This window comes from Chiloscyllium punctatum, chromosome 17 (assembly GCF_047496795.1).
Source record: "Chiloscyllium punctatum isolate Juve2018m chromosome 17, sChiPun1.3, whole genome shotgun sequence".
In the NCBI taxonomy this organism is placed as follows: Eukaryota; Metazoa; Chordata; class Chondrichthyes; order Orectolobiformes; family Hemiscylliidae; genus Chiloscyllium; species Chiloscyllium punctatum.
This window is the reverse complement of record NC_092755.1, coordinates 59440623-59458226: the sequence shown is the minus strand read 5'-3', so window position 1 is coordinate 59458226 and position 17604 is coordinate 59440623. Positions and strand designations below refer to the sequence as shown.

The window sequence follows — 17604 nt, the reverse complement described above, 5'->3', positions numbered from 1 at the left end:
ACTTTCATATTTCAGAACTGAAAAATTATTTGTGAACAATACACACATGATCTGAACAACGGTCACATGTCGGATTGAACACCAACCTCCCATCACTTACATCAATGTCCTTCCTCCACTGAGGCAGCCATACCCAAACCACTGCCCCGAACGAGTCTCCAACATTTACCTGAGTTTTGGAGTCATAGAGTTATGGAGATGTACAACAAGGAAACAGACCCTTCAGCCCCACTTGTCCATGCCGCCCAAATATCCCAACCCAATCCATTCCCACCTGCCTGCACCTGGCCCGTGTCTGTCAAACCCTACCTATTCATCTACCCACCCAGATGCTTTTTAAACGTTGCAATTGTAGTAGCATCCACCACTTTCTCTGGCAGCTCATTCCATATACATACCACCCTCTGCGTTAAAAAAGTTGCCCCTGAGGTCTCTTTTATATCTTTCCCCTCTCACCCTAAAACTCTGCCCTTTAGTTCTGGACTCCCCAACCCCAGGGAAAAGACTTTGTCTATTTATCCTATCCATGTCCCTCATGATTTTATAAATCTCGATAAGGACACCCCTCAGCCTCTGATGCTCCAGTGAAAACAGCCCTAGCCTATTCAGCCCCTCTCTATACCTCAAATCCGTCAAACCTGCCAACATCCTTGTAAATCTTTTCCGAGCCCTTTCCAATTTCACAACATTTTTCCAACACTCTCCTTTCAAGGAGCTATGAACCTGCACTCCAAGATCTCTTTGTTCAGCAACACTCCCAAGGATCTTACCATTAAGTATAGAAGTCCTGCTAAGATTTGCTTTCCCAAAATGCAGCACCACACATTTATCTGAAATAAACTCTACCTGCCACTTCTCAGCCCATTTGCCCATCTGATCAAGATCCCTTTGTCATCTGAGGTAACTTCCTTTGCTGTCGACTACTCCTCCAATTTTAGTGTCAACTACAAACTTGCTAACTTTACCTCTTACGCTCACATTGAAATCATTTATAAAAATGATGAAAACGGACCCAGTACCAATCTTTGTGACACTCCACTGGTCACAGGCCTCCAGTCTCAAAAAACATCCCTCCACTACCACCTTCTGTCTTCTACCTTTGTGCCAGTCCTGCATCCAAATGGCTAGTTCTCCCTGTATTCCGTAAGATCTGACCTTGCTAACCAGTCTCCCATGGGGAACCGTATCGAACGCCTTACTGAAGTCCATATAGATCATGTCTGCTGCTCTGCCCTCATCAATCCTCTTTGTTACTTCTTCCACAATCTCAATCAAGTTTGTGAGACATGATTTCCCACACACAAAGCTGCATTGACTATCCCTAATCAGTCATTGCCTTTCCAAATACATGTACATCCTGTCCCTCAGGATTCCCTCCAACAGCCTGCACACCACTGACGTCAGGCTCACTAGTCTGTAGTTCTCTGGTTTGTCCTTACCACCCTTCTTAAACAGTGGTACCACATTAGCCAACATCCAGTCTTCTGGCACCTCTCCTGTGACTATCATTGATATAAATATCTCAGCAAGAGGCCCAGCAATCATCTCCCTAGATTTCCATTGAGTTCTAGGGTACATCTGATCAGGTTCTGGGATTTATCAATTTTTAAGCATTTCAAAACATCCAGCACTTCCTCCTCTCTAATATAGACATTTTTCAAGATGTCACCCTAAATACCATATCTTCCATGTCCTTTTCCACAGAAAACACCAATATTCATTTAGCATCTCCCCCATCTCCTGGGACTCCACACAGAGGTCACCATGCTGATGTTTGAGGGGCCCTATTCTCTCCCTAGATACCCTTTGTCCTTAGTGTTTTTGTAAAAACCTCATGGATTCTCCTTAACTCTATTTGTCGACGCTATCTCATGTCCCCTTTTTGCCCTCCTCGTTTGTCCACACTCATCCAGCATTCCGTATACCTATGAGATTTTCATTTCATCGTAACAGGAATACACTGACTCTGGACTCTCGTTATCTCATTTCTGAAGATTTTCCCATTTTCCAGCCATCCCTTTACCTGCAAATAAATGCCCCCAATCAGCTTTTGAAAGTTCTTGCCTAATACCGTCAAAATTGGCCTTTCGCCAATTTAGAACTTCAACTTTTAGATCTGGTCTATCGTTTTCCATCACTATTTTAAAACTAATAGAATTATGGTTGCTGGCCCCAAAATGCACCCCCACTGACACCTCAGTCACATGCCCTGCCTAAGTTCCCAAGAGTAGGTCATGTTTTGCACCTTCTCTCGTAGGCCCATCCACATGCTGAATCTGAACATTTTCTAGGACACACTTAACAATTCCTCTCCATCTAAACCCTTAATACTGTGGCAATCCCAGTCTCTGTTTGGAAAGTTAAAATCCCCTACCATAACCGCCCTATTATTCTTACAGATAACTGAAATCTCCTGACAAATTTGTTTCTCAACTTTCCTCTGATGATTAGGGGGTATATGATACAGTCACAATAAGGTGATCATCCCCTTCTTATTTCTCAGTTCCACCCAAATAACTTCCTGGGAAGTATTTCTGGGAATATCCTCCCTCAGTACAGATATAATGCTAGCCCTTATCAAAAGTGCCACTCTCCCTCCTCTCTTGCTTCCCTTTCTGTCCTTCCTGTAGCATTTGTATCCTGGAACATTAGCTGCCAGTCATGTCCATGCCTGAGCCATGTTTCTGTAATTGCTATGATATCCCAGTGCCATGTTCCGAACCATGCACTGAGTTCATCTGCCTTCCCTGTTAGGCCCCTTGCATTGAAATAAATGCAGTGTAATTTATTAGTCCTACCTTGTCCCTGCCTGCCCTGACTGTTTGACTCACTTCTGTTCTCAACTGTACGGGTCTCAGATTGATCTCTTTCCTCACTATTCCTGTGGGTCCCACTCACCTTACAAGCTTAATTCCTCATGAGCAGCTCTAGCAAATCTCTCTGCCAGTATATTAGTCACCTTCCAATTTAGGTGCAATCTATCCTTCTTGTGCAGGTCACTTCTACCCCAAAACAGATTCCAGTGATCCAAAAATGTGAATTTGTATCGCATACACCAACATCTCAGCCATGCATTGATCTGCTGCATCCTCCTATTCCTCTATCCTCACTAGCTCGTAGCACCGGGAGTTATCCAGATATTACTACTCTCAAGGAGATCCTTTTTAACTTCCTGCCTAACTCTCTGTAAACTCCCTTCACAATCTCAACCTTTTGCCTTCCTATGTGGTTGGTTCCAATGTCTACAATGACCTCCTGCCGGCGCTTCTCTTCCTAGAGAACATCCTGCATCTTCTCTGAAATATCCTTGATCCTGGCATCAGGGAAACCACAAACTATTCTGATTTTTCACTACTGGCCACTGAAGCATCTGCCTGCACCTCGGATTAGAGAGTCCCCTAACACAATCTTATAGAACTCGAGGTACCCCTCATTGCATTAGATCCAGTCTCAATACCAGAAACCTGGCTGTTTGTGCTACGTTCCCCTGAGAATCCATCACACCCTACATTTTCCAAAACAGCATACCTGTTTGAAAACAGCATGTCCCCCGCCCTGTAACACACAAACTCTCAACTTTCTTTCTTTCAGAATGTCCTTATGTCATTCACTTTGGACAAAATGACATTTCTATCTCGAAATCTCACTCCATACCCGCCACTAGTTTATTAACACTGTCCAGTCCCCCTTTCACCGTTTTAACACCTGGGGGAAATAGATTTGAAACCACTGTTCCCAGCAGATGTCGATGTTGCCGAGTTGGTCCACAGACTTGGTGTCCATCTGCTGCTCCCTTCCAGCAGGTTCCCAAAGACATGGCTTGTCCTTGTTGAGTATGATCAGCAGTTGGGGTTTTCCTGCAGGGTTTGCTGTTGCCATGGGAAGTGAATCAAGGTGTAACCGGGTTTAACGTCTAAGGTCCATTGTGACACTTTTGCAGCGGGAAAATTGTAATGTTGCGGAAGTGTAAAATATGGAACGCTTCACGAATTTGCGTGTCATCCTTGCGCAGGGGCCATGCTAACCTTCTCTGTATCGTTCCAATTTTAGTATATGTGCTGCCGAAGCGAGCACACTATTAAGACCAACGTGAGTCCCTTTACAAAGGTGCGACAATTGAAGCGTTTTCTGGTCATGGTTCGTCGAATTCTTTCGTTTCTCTTCTGTTTTCTGCTGCTTCGGATGGGACAATCCAATCTGGTCGCATTTAGACTTTGTTATTTTGGGAGATGCAAACACAGATGTTCAGGACATGCCCTTGCAGACAATCATGGTCATATGTGTCCTTAGCTCAGACTTCGACTTCCCATTGGCTGTTGACTCCAATATATTTAGTACCAGGATGCAGCAAAACAGGCCGCCAAATACTTCCTTCAAACGCTTCCGGAGGAACTCACCAGTCCCCTGGACTACAATCACCTTGATGCTTCCCGACAGTGAAGTGTCCCGCTGCATTCCTCAAAACTGCAACTCAGGGCATTCTCCAAGCTGTGCAAGAACCAGCAGAGAATTTGGCGTATCTCTCAGTTGACACCAGCCAATACAAAAATATTTGCGAAATGAAGCACTCTGAAAGCTAGGGTTTGATACAGAGCTTTTCAGTTTCGCTCGAAGAATGTACAGCATCATTCATTGCAACTGGAGGGTGCTTCCTACTCCGTGGTTCCTAGTTCAAGGGGTTTGCGGGGAAACACATCCAGGAAAATAACAAATGTTTGCTTTCACGTTGATGAACTGTTCTATGTGACTAACAACACTTTCATAATCCAGAACTGAAAAATTATTTGTGAACAGTACACACATGATCTGAATGTCACATGTCGAATTGAACAACCTCACACCATCACGCACATCAATGTCCTTCCTCCACACACACAGCCATACCCAATACCCCCCTCCAACCGCGCCAATTCACAAAGTCAGTGTCCACCATTCGGGTGAGTTCACAGAGAAATAACAGCCCTCGCCCTGTAACATACAAACTCTCAACTTTCTTCCGCAGAATGTAAAGCTTCTGACAAAATGCCATTTCTACCTCGAAACCTCACTCCACACCCGCCACTAGTTTATTAACACTGTCCAGTCCCCCTTTCACCGTTTTAACACCTGGGGGAAATAGATTTGAAACCACTGTTCCCAGCAGATGTCGATGTTGCCGAGTTGGTCCACAGACTTGGTGTCCATCTGCTGCTCCCTTCCAGCAGGTTCCCAAAGACATGGCTTGTCCTTGCTGAGTATGATCAGCAGTTGGGGTTTTCCTGCAGGGTTTGCTGTTGCCATGGTAAGTGAATCAAGGTGTAACCGGGTTTAACGTCTAAGGTCCATTGTGACACTTTTGCAGCGGGAAAATTGTAATGTTGCGGAAGAGTAAAATATGGAACGCTTCACGAATTTGCGTGTCATCCTTGCGCAGGGGCCATGCTAATCTTCTCTGTATCGTTCCAATTTTAGTATATGTGCTGCCGAAGCGAACACAATATCATGACCAATGTGAATGCTTTTATAAAGGTGCGACAATTGAAGCGTTTTCTGGTCATGGTTTGTCGAATTCTTTCGTTTCTCTTCTGTTTTCTCCTGCTTCGGATGGGACAATCCAATCTGGTGGCATTCAGACTTTGTTATTTTGGGAGATGCAAACACAGATGTTCAGGGCATGTCCTTGCAGACTATCATCGTCATTTGTGTCCTTGGCTCAGACTTCGACTTCCCATTGGCTGTTGACTCCAATATATTCAGTACCAGGAGGTAGCAAAACAGGCCGCCAAATACTTCCTTCAAACGCTTCCGGAGGAGCTCACCAGTCCCATGGACTGCAATCACCTTGATGTTTCCCGACAGTGAAGTGTCCAGTTGCATTTGTCAAAACTGCAACTCAGGGCATTCTCCAATCTGTGCAATAAGCAGCTGCGTTTCATAGAGAATCATAGAGATGTACAGCATGGAAACAGACCCTTCGGTCCAACCCGTCCATGCAGACTAGATATCATAATCCAATCTAATCCCACCTGCCAGTACCCGGCCCATGTCCCTCCAAACCCTTCCTATTCATATACCCATTCAAATGCCTCTTAAATGTTGCAATTGTACAAGCTTCCACCACTTCCTCTGGCAGCTCATTCCATACACCTGCCACCCTCTGTGTGAAAACGTTGCCCCATAAGTCTCTTTTATGTCTTTCCCCTCTCACCCTACGCCTATGCTCTCTAGTTCTGGACTCCCCGACCCCAGGGGAAACACTATCTATTTATCCTATCCATGCCCCACATAATTTTATAAACCACTATAAGGTCACCTCTCAGCCTCTGACACTCCATGGAAAACAGCCCCAGTCTGTTCAGCCTCTCCCTATAGCTCAAGTCCTCCAACCCTGGCCACATCCTTGTAAATCTTTTCTGAACTCTTTCAAATTCCATAACATCTTTCCGCTAGGAAGGAGATCACAATTGCATGCAATATTCCAACAGTGGCCTAGCCAATGTCCTCTACAGCCGCAACATGACCTCCCGACTCCAGTACTCAATTCTCTGACTAATACAGGAAGGCATACCTTATGCCTTCTTCACTACTCTATTTACCTGCGACTCCACTTTCAAGGAGCTATGAAACTGCACTCCAAGGTCTCTTTGTTCAGCAGCATTCCCTACAACCTTACCATTAAGTGTATAAGTCCTGCTAAGATTCGCTTTTCCAAAATGCAGCACCTCACATTTATCTGAATTAAACTCCATCTGCCACTTCTCAGCCCATTGGTCCAACTGGTTAAGATCCTGTTGCAATCTGAGGTAACCCTCTTCGCTGTCCACTTCACCTCCAATTTTGGTGTCATCTGCAAATTTACTAACTGTACCTGTTATGCTTGCATCCAAATCATTTATGTAAATGACAAAAAGTAGAGGACCCAGCACTGATCCTTCTGGCACTCCACTGGTCACAGGCCTCCAGTCTGAAAAAAACCTCCACCACCACCCTCTGTCTTCTATATTCAAACAAGTTCTGTATCCAAATGGCTAGTTCTCCTTGTATTCCCTGAGATCTAACCTTGCTAATCAGTCTCCCATGTGGAACCTTGTCAAATGTCTTACTGAAATCCATATAGATCACATGTACTGCTCTGCCCTCATCAATTCTCTTTGTTACTTAATCAAAAAACTCAAGTTTGTCAGACATGATTTCCCACACACAAAGCCAGGTTGGCCATCCCCAATCAGTCTCCGCCCCTCCAAACACATGCACATCCTGTCCTCCAGGACCACCCCCCCCAACAACCCGCCCACCACCGACGTCAGCCTCACTGGTCCACAGTTCCCCGCTTGTCCCCACCAACCCCACAAACAGTGGCACCACATTTGCCAACCTCCAGTCTTCCGTCACCTCACCTGTGACCATCGATGACGCAAACATCTCAGCAAGAGGCCTAACAATCACTTCTCTAGCTTCCCACAGAGCCCAGGTGCACACCCGATCAGGTCCTGGGGATTTATCCACCTTTACCCTTTTCAAAACATCCAGCACTTCCTCCTCCGCAATCTGGACATTTTCAAGATGTCACCATCTATTTCCCGACAATCTATATCTTCCGTATCCTTTTCCACAGTAAATACTGATGTAAAATACTGACTTAGTCTCCCTCGCATTTTGTGCACAAAGGCCACCTTGCTGATCTTTGAGGTACCCTGTTCTTTCCCTAGTTACCCTTTTGTCCTTAACACTTGAATGAGTTTATTGAAGAAGTAACGAAGAGGATTGATGAGGGCAAACAGCAGATGCGATCCATATGGACCCCAGCAAGGCACTCGTCAAGGTTCCCTATGGGAGACTGATTAGCAAGGTTAGATCTCAAGGAACACAGGGAGAACCGGCTCAAAGGTAGAAGACAGAGGGTGGTGGAGGGTTACTTTTCAGACAGGCGGCCTGCGACCAGCGGAAAGCCACAAGGATTATGCCGGGTCCACTACTCTTCACCATCCATACAAACAATTCGGAAGTGAGCATGAGAGGCACAGTCAGTAAGCCTGCAAACGACAGCAAGATTCTCTCAGTTTTCAAATGTTTGCTTTCAAATTGACGATCATTTCTATATAACTTCCAACACTTTCATAATTCAGAACTGATATTCTTTGTGAGCAGTACACAAATGATCATAACAAAGGTCACATGTCGGATTGAACAACACCCTATCACTTACATCAATGTCCTTCCTCCACACACACACAGCCACACTCAATATCCGCCCGCCGCGCCACCGCGCCACCGCGCCACCGCGCCAATTCACAAAGTCAGTGTCCACCATGCGGGTCAGTTCACAGAGAAACAGCATGTCCCCCGCCCTGTAACACACAAACTCTCAACTTTCTTTCTTTCAGAATGTCCTTATGTCATTCACTTTGGACAAAATGCCACTTCTATCTCGAAATCTCACTCCACACCCGCCACTAGTTTATTAACACTGTCCAGTCCCCCTTTCACCGTTTTAACACCTGGATTAAATAGATTTGAAACCACTGTTCCCAGCAGATGTCGGTGTTACCGAGTTGGTCCACAGCCTTGGTGTCCATCTGCTGCTCCCTTCCAGCAGGTTCCCAAAGACATGGCTTGTCCTTGCTGAGTATGATCAGCAGTTGGGGTTTTCCTGCAGGGTTTGCTGTTGCCATGGGAAGTGAATCAAGGTGTAACCGGGTTTAACGTCTAAGGTCCATTGTGACACTTTTGCAGCGGGTAAATTGTAATGTTGCGGAAGTGTAAAATATGGAACGCTTCACGAATTTGCGTGTCATCCTTGCGCAGGGGCCATGCTAATCTTCTCTGTATCGTTCCAATTTTAGTATATGTGCTGCCGAAGCGAGCACACTATTAAGACCAACCTGAGTCCATTTATAAAGGTGCGACAATTGAAGCATTTTAGGTCATGGTTACTCGAATTCTTTCGTTTCTCTTCTGTTTTCTCCTGCTTCGGAAGGGACAATCCAATCTGGTCGCATTCAGACTTTGTTATTTTAGGAGATTCAAACACAGATGTTCAGGACATGTCCTTGCAGACTATCATCGTCATATGTGTCCTTGGCTCAGACTTCGACTTCCCATTGGCTGTTGACTCCAATATATTTAGTCCCAGGATGCAGCAAAACAGGCCGCCAAATACTTCCTTCAAACGCTTCCGGAGGAGCTCACCAGTCCCCTGGACGACAATCACCTTGATGTTTCCCGACAGTGAAGTGTCCCGCTGCATTCCTCAAAACTGCAACTCAGGGCACTCTCCAAGCTGTGCAAGAACCAGCAGAGAATTTGGCGTATCTCTCAGTTGACGCCAGCCAAGATAAAAATATTTGCGAAATGAAGCACTCTGAAAGCTAGTGTTTGATACAGAGCTTTTCAGTTTCGCTCGAAGAATGTACAGCATCATTCATTGCAACTGGAGGGTGCTTCCTACTCCGTGGTTCCTAGTTCAAGGGGTTTGTGGGGAAACACATCCAGGAAAATAACAAATGTTTGCTTTCACATTGATGATCTGTTCTTTATAACTCCGAACACTTTCATAATCCAGAACTGAAAAATTATTTGTGAACAATACACACATGATCTGAATAACGGTCACATGTCGGATTGAACACCAACCTCCCATCACTTACATCAATGTCCTTCCTCCACTGAGGCAGCCATACCCAAACCCCAGCCCCGAGCGAATCTCCAACATTTACCTGAGTTTTGGAGTCATAGAGTTATGGAGATGTACAACAAGGAATCAGACCCTTCAGCCCCACTTGTCCATGCCGCCCAAATATCCCAACCCAATCCATTCCCACCTGCCTGCACCTGGCCTGTATCTGTCAAACCCTACCTATTCATCTACCCACCCAGATGCTTTATGAATGTTGCAATTGTAGTAGCGTCCACCACTTTCTCTGGCAGCTCATTCCATACACATACCACCCTCTGCGTGATAAAAGTTGCCCCTTAGGTCTCTTTTATATCTTTCCCCTCTCACCCTAAACCTCTGCCATTTAGTTCCGGACTCCCCAATCCCAGGGAAAAGACTTTGTCTATTTATCCTATCCATGTCCCTCCCTCATGATTTTATAAATCTCGATAAGGACACCCCTCAGCCTCTGATGCTCCAGTGAAAACAGCCCTAGCCTATTCAGCCTCTCTCTATACCTCAAATCCGCCAAACCTGCCAACATCCTTGTAAATCTTTTCCGAGCCCTTTCCAATTTCACAACATTTTCCGATACAATGGTGACCAGAATTACATGCATTATTCCAACAGTGGCCCAGCCAATTTCCTGTACAGCTGCAACATGACCTCCCAACTCCTGAACTCAATACTCTGGCCAATAAAGGACAGCATACCAAACGCCTTCTTCACTATCCTATCTATCTGCAACTCTCCTTTCAAGGAGCTCTGAACCTGCACTACAAGAACTCTTTGTTCAGCAACACTCCCAAGGATCTTACCATTAAGTATAGAAGTCCTGCTAAGATTTGCTTTCCCAAAATGCAGCACCACACATTTATCTGAAATAAACTCTACCTGCCACTTCTCAGCCCATTTGCCCATATGATCAAGATCCCTTTGTTATCTGAGGTAACTTCCTTTGCTGTCCACTCCATCTCCAATTTTAGTGTCATCTGCAAACTTGCTAACTTTACCTCTTACGCTCACATTGAAATCATTTATAAAAATGATGAAAAATGACCCAGTACCAATCTTTGTGACACTCCACTGGTCACAGGCCTCCAGTCTGAAAAACAACTCTCCACCACCACCTTCTGTCTTCTACCTTTGTGCCAGTCCTGCACCAAATGGCTAGTTCTCCCTGTATTCCGTGAGATCTAACCTTGCTAACCAGTCTCCGATGGGGAACCTTATCGAACGCCTTACTGAAGTCCATATAGATCATGTCTGCTGCTCTGCCCTCATCAATCCTCTTTGTTACTTCTTCCACAATCTCAATCAAGTTTGTGAGACATGATTTCCCACACACAAAGCTGCATTGACTATCCCTAATCAGTCATTGCCTTTCCAAATACATGTACATCCTGTCCCTTAGGATTCCCTCCAACAGCCTGCCCACCACTGATGTCAGGCTCACTGGTCTGTAGTTCTCTGGTTTGTCCTTACCACCCTTCTTAAACAGTGGTACCACGTTAGCCAACATCCAGTCTTCTGGCACCTCTCCTGTGACTATCATTGATACGAATATCTCAGCAAGAGTCCCAGCAATCATCTCCCTTGATTTCCATAGAGTTCTAGGGTACATCTGATCAGGTTCTGGGATTTATCAATTTTTATGCATTTAAAAACATCCAGCACTTCCTCCTCTCTAATATGGACATTTTTCAAGATGTCCCCCTAAATACCATATCTTCCATGTCCTTTTCCACAGAAAACACCAATATTCATTTAGCATCTCCCCCATCTCCTGGGACTCCACACAGAGGTCACCATGCTGATGTTTGAGGGGTCCTATTCTCTCCCTAGATACCATTTGTCCTTAGTGTTTTTGTAAAAACCTCATGGATTCTCCTTAACTCTATTTGTCGACGCTATCTCATGTCCCCTTTTTGCCCTCCTCGTTTGTCCACTCTCATCCAGCATTCCGTATACCTATGAGATTTTAATTTCATCGTAACAGGAATACACTGTCTCTGGACTCTCGTTATCTCATTTCTGAAGTTTTCCCATTTTCCAGCCATCCCTGTACCTGTAAATATCTGCCCCCAATCAGCTTTTGAAAGTTCTTGCCTAATACCATCAAAATTGGGCTTTCGCCAATTTAGAACTTCAACTTTTAAATCTGGTCTATCGTTTTCCATCACTATTTTAAAACTAATAGAAATATGGTTGCTGGCCCCAAAATGCACCCCCACTGACACCTCAGTCACATGCCCTGCCTAATTTCCCAAGAGTAGGTCATGTTTTGCACCTTCTCTCGTAGGCCCATCCACATGCTGAATCTGAACATTTTCTAGTACACACTTAACAAATTCCTCTCCATCTAAACCCTTAATACTGTGGCAATCCCAGTCTCTGTTTGGAAAGTTAAAATCCCCTACCATAACCGCCCTATTATTCTTACAGATAACTGAGATCTCCTTACAAATTTGTTTCTCAATTTTCCTCTGATGATTAGGGGGTATATGATACAGTCACAATAAGGTGATCATCCCTTTCTTATTTCTCAGTTCCACCCAAATAACTTCCTGGGATGTATTTCCGGGAATATCCTCCCTCAGTACAGATATAATGCTAGCCCTTATCAAAAGTGCCACTCTCCCTCCTCTCTTGCTTCCCTTTCTGTCCTTCCTGTAGCATTTGTATCCCGGAACATTAGCTGCCAGTCATGTCCATGCCTGAGCCATGTTTCTGTAATTGCTATGATATCCCAGTGCCATGTTCCGAACCATGCACTGAGTTCATCTGCCTTCCCTGTTAGGCCCCTTGCATTGAAATAAATGCAGTGTAATTTATTAGTCCTACCTTGTCCCTGCCTGCCCTGACTGTTTGACTCACTTCTGTTCTCAACTGTACGGGTCTCAGATTGATCTCTTTCCTCACTATTCCTGTGGGTCCCACTCACCTTACAAGCTTAATTCCTCATGAGCAGCTCTAGCAAATCTCTCTGCCAGTATATTAGTCACCTTCCAATTTAGGTGCAATCTATCCTTCTTTTGCAGGTCACTTCTACCCCAAAACAGATTCCAGTGATCCAAAAATGTGAATTTGTATCGCATACACCAACATCTCAGCCATGCATTGATCTGCTGCATCCTCCTATTCCTCTATCCTCACTAGCTCGTAGCACCGGGAGTTATCCAGATATTACTACTCTCAAGGAGATCCTTTTTAACTTCCTGCCTAACTCTCTGTAAACTCCCTTCACAATCTCAACCTTTTGCCTTCCTATGTGGTTGGTTCCAATGTCTACAATGACCTCCTGCCGGCGCTTCTCTTCCTAGAGAACATCCTGCATCTTCTCTGAAATATCCTTGATCCTGGCATCAGGGAAACCACAAACTATTCTGATTTTTCACTACTGGCCACTGAAGCATCTGCCTGCACCTCGGATTAGAGAGTCCCCTAACACAATCTTATAGAACTCGAGGTACCCCTCATTGCATTAGATCCAGTCTCAATACCAGAAACCTGGCTGTTTGTGCTACGTTCCCCTGAGAATCCATCACACCCTACATTTTCCAAAACAGCATACCTGTTTGAAAACAGCATGCCCCCCGCCCTGTAACACACAAACTCTCAACTTTCTTTCTTTCAGAATGTCCTTATGTCATTCACTTTGGACAAAATGACATTTCTATCTCGAAATCTCACTCCATACCCGCCACTAGTTTATTAACACTGTCCAGTCCCCCTTTCACCGTTTTAACACCTGGGGGAAATAGATTTGAAACCACTGTTCCCAGCAGATGTCGATGTTGCCGAGTTGGTCCACAGACTTGGTGTCCATCTGCTGCTCCCTTCCAGCAGGTTCCCAAAGACATGGCTTGTCCTTGCTGAGTATGATCAGCAGTTGGGGTTTCCCTACAGGGTTTGCTGTTGCCATGGTAAGTGAATCAAGGTGTAACCGGGTTTAACGTCTAAGGTCCATTGTGACACTTTTGCAGCGGGAAAATTGTAATGTTGCGGAAGTGTAAAATATGGAACGCTTCACGAATTTGCGTGTCATCCTTGCGCAGGGGCCATGCTAATCTTCTCTGTATCGTTCCAATTTTAGTATATGTGCTGCCGAAGCGAGCACAATATTGGGACCAACGTGAGTCCATTTATAAAGGTGCGACAATTGAAGCGTTTTCTGGTCATGGTTTGTCGAATTCTTTCGTTTCTCTTCTGTTCTCTCCTGCTTCGGAAGGGACAATCCAATCTGGTCGCATTCAGACTTTGTTATTTTGGGAGATGGAAACACAGATGTTCAGGACATGTCCTTGCAGACTATCATCGTCATATGTGTCCTTGGCTCAGACTTCGACTTCCCATTGGCTGTTGACTCCAATATATTTAGTACCAGGATGCAGCAAAACAGGCCGCCAAATACTTCCTTCAAACGCTTCCGGAGGAGCTCACCAGTCCCCTGGACTACAATCACCTTGACGTTTCCCGACAGTGAAGTGTCCCGCTGCATTCCTCAAAACTGCAACTCAGGGCATTCTCCAAGCTGTGCAAGAACCAGCAGAGAATTTGGCGCCAGTTGACGCCAGCCAAGATAAAAATATTTGCGAAATGAAGCACTCTGAAAGCTAGTGTTTGATACAGAGCTTTTCAGTTTCGCTCGAAGAATGTACAGCATCATTCATTGCAACTGGAGGGTGCTTCCTACTCCGTGGTTCCTAGTTCAAGGGGTTTGTGGGGAAACACATCCAGGAAAATAACAAATGTTTGCTTTCACATTGATGATCTGTTCTATATAACTCCGAACACTTTCATAATCCAGAACTGAAAAATTATTTGTGAACAATACACACATGATCTGAATAACGGTCACATGTCGGATTGAACACCAACCTCCCATCACTTACATCAATGTCCTTCCTCCACTGAGGCAGCCATACCCAAACCCCTGCCCCGAGCGAGTCTCCAACATTTGCCTGAGTTTTGGAGTCATAGAGTTATGGAGATGTACAACAAGGAAACAGACCCTTCAGCCCCACTTGTCCATGCCGCCCAAATATCCCAACCCAATCCATTCCCACCTGCCTGCACCTGGCCCGTATCTGTCAAACCCTACCTATTCATCTACCCACCCAGATGCTTTATGAATGTTGCAATTGTAGTAGCGTCCACCACTTTCTCTGGCAGCTCATTCCATACACATACCACCCTCTGCGTGATAAAAGTTGCCCCTTAGGTCTCTTTTATATCTTTCCCCTCTCACCCTAAACCTCTGCCATTTAGTTCTGGACTCCCCAATCCCAGGGAAAAGACTTTGTCTATTTATCCTATCCATGTCCCTCCCTCATGATTTTATAAATCTCGATAAGGACACCCCTCAGCCTCTGACGCTCCAGTGAAAACAGCCCTAGCCTATTCAGCCTCTCTCTATACCTCAAATCCGCCAAACCTGCCAACATCCTTGTAAATCTTTTCCGAGCCCTTTCCAATTTCACAACATTTTCCGATACAATGGTGACCAGAATTACATGCATTATTCCAACAGTGGCCCAGCCAATTTCCTGTACAGCTGCAACATGACCTCCCAACTCCTGAACTCAATACTCTGGCCAATAAAGGACAGCATACCAAACGCCTTCTTCACTATCCTATCTATCTGCAACTCTCCTTTCAAGGAGCTCTGAACCTGCACTACAAGAACTCTTTGTTCAGCAACGCTCCCAAGGATCTTACCATTAAGTATAGAAGTCCTGCTAAGATTTGCTTTCCCAAAATGCAGCACCACACATTTATCTGAAATAAACTCTACCTGCCACTTCTCAGCCCATTTGCCCATATGATCAAGATCCCTTTGTTATCTGAGGTAACTTCCTTTGCTGTCCACTCCATCTCCAATTTTAGTGTCATCTGCAAACTTGCTAACTTTACCTCTTACGCTCACATTGAAATCATTTATAAAAATGATGAAAACGGACCCAGTACCAATCTTTGTGACACTCCACTGGTCACAGGCCTCCAGTCTGAAAAACAACTCTCCACCACCACCTTCTGTCTTCTACCTTTGTGCCAGTCCTGCACCAAATGGCTAGTTCTCCCTGTATTCCGTGAGATCTAACCTTGCTAACCAGTCTCCGATGGGGAACCTTATCGAACGCCTTACTGAAGTCCATATAGATCATGTCTGCTGCTCTGCCCTCATCAATCCTCTTTGTTACTTCTTCCACAATCTCAATCAAGTTTGTGAGACATGATTTCCCACACACAAAGCTGCATTGACTATCCCTAATCAGTCATTGCCTTTCCAAATACATGTACATCCTGTCCCTTAGGATTCCCTCCAACAGCCTGCCCACCACTGATGTCAGGCTCACTGGTCTGTAGTTCTCTGGTTTGTCCTTACCACCCTTCTTAAACAGTGGTACCACGTTAGCCAACATCCAGTCTTCTGGCACCTCTCCTGTGACTATCATTGATACGAATATCTCAGCAAGAGTCCCAGCAATCATCTCCCTTGATTTCCATAGAGTTCTAGGGTACATCTGATCAGGTTCTGGGATTTATCAATTTTTATGCATTTAAAAACATCCAGCACTTCCTCCTCTCTAATATGGACATTTTTCAAGATGTCCCCCTAAATACCATATCTTCCATGTCCTTTTCCACAGAAAACACCAATATTCATTTAGCATCTCCCCCATCTCCTGGGACTCCACACAGAGGTCACCATGCTGATGTTTGAGGCGTCCTATTCTCTCCCTAGATACCATTTGTCCTTAGTGTTTTTGTAAAAACCTCATGGATTCTCCTTAACTCTATTTGTCGACGCTATCTCATGTCCCCTTTTTGCCCTCCTCGTTTGTCCACTCTCATCCAGCATTCCGTATACCTATGAGATTTTAATTTCATCGTAACAGGAATACACTGTCTCTGGACTCTCGTTATCTCATTTCTGAAGTTTTCCCATTTTCCAGCCATCCCTGTACCTGTAAATATCTGCCCCCAATCAGCTTTTGAAAGTTCTTGCCTAATACCATCAAAATTGGGCTTTCGCCAATTTAGAACTTCAACTTTTAAATCTGGTCTATCGTTTTCCATCACTATTTTAAAACTAATAGAAATATGGTTGCTGGCCCCAAAATGCACCCCCACTGACACCTCAGTCACATGCCCTGCCTAATTTCCCAAGAGTAGGTCATGTTTTGCACCTTCTCTCGTAGGCCCATCCACATGCTGAATCTGAACATTTTCTAGTACACACTTAACAAATTCCTCTCCATCTAAACCCTTAATACTGTGGCAATCCCAGTCTCTGTTTGGAAAGTTAAAATCCCCTACCATAACCGCCCTATTATTCTTACAGATAACTGAGATCTCCTTACAAATTTGTTTCTCAATTTTCCTCTGATGATTAGGGGGTATATGATACAGTCACAATAAGGTGATCATCCCTTTCTTATTTCTCAGTTCCACCCAAATAACTTCCTGGGATGTATTTCCGGGAATATCCTCCCTCAGTACAGATATAATGCTAGCCCTTATCAAAAGTGCCACTCTCCCTCCTCTCTTGCTTCCCTTTCTGTCCTTCCTGTAGCATTTGCATCCCGGAACATTAGCTGCCAGTCATGTCCATGCCTGAGCCATGTTTCTGTAATTGCTATGATATCCCAGTGCCATGTTCCGAACCATGCACTGAGTTCATCTGCCTTCCCTGTTAGGCCCCTTGCATTGAAATAAATGCAGTGTAATTTATTAGTCCTACCTTGTCCCTGCCTGCCCTGACTGTTTGACTCACTTCTGTTCTCAACTGTACGGGTCTCAGATTGATCTCTTTCCTCACTATTCCTGTGGGTCCCACTCACCTTACAAGCTTAATTCCTCATGAGCAGCTCTAGCAAATCTCTCTGCCAGTATATTAGTCACCTTCCAATTTAGGTGCAATCTATCCTTCTTGTGCAGGTCACTTCTACCCCAAAACAGATTCC

The 17604-nt window shown here is 44.8% G+C and overlaps 4 non-coding genes across 4 annotated transcripts; all 4 read right to left on the bottom strand.

Annotated features, from left to right (window-relative positions):
* Nucleotides 1–3967: 3967 nt before the first annotated feature.
* Nucleotides 3968–4074, bottom strand: LOC140488239 (U6 spliceosomal RNA). The gene has a single exon (XR_011963034.1). It is a non-coding gene; the product is annotated as a U6 spliceosomal RNA (small nuclear RNA).
* Nucleotides 4075–5368: 1294 nt separating this feature from the next.
* Nucleotides 5369–5475, bottom strand: LOC140488233 (U6 spliceosomal RNA). The gene has a single exon (XR_011963028.1). It is a non-coding gene; the product is annotated as a U6 spliceosomal RNA (small nuclear RNA).
* Nucleotides 5476–8739: 3264 nt separating this feature from the next.
* LOC140488225 (U6 spliceosomal RNA) lies at nucleotides 8740–8846 on the bottom strand. The gene has a single exon (XR_011963020.1). It is a non-coding gene; the product is annotated as a U6 spliceosomal RNA (small nuclear RNA).
* Nucleotides 8847–13647: 4801 nt separating this feature from the next.
* LOC140488224 (U6 spliceosomal RNA) lies at nucleotides 13648–13754 on the bottom strand. The gene has a single exon (XR_011963019.1). It is a non-coding gene; the product is annotated as a U6 spliceosomal RNA (small nuclear RNA).
* Between the last annotated feature and the right edge of the window lie 3850 nt (nucleotides 13755–17604).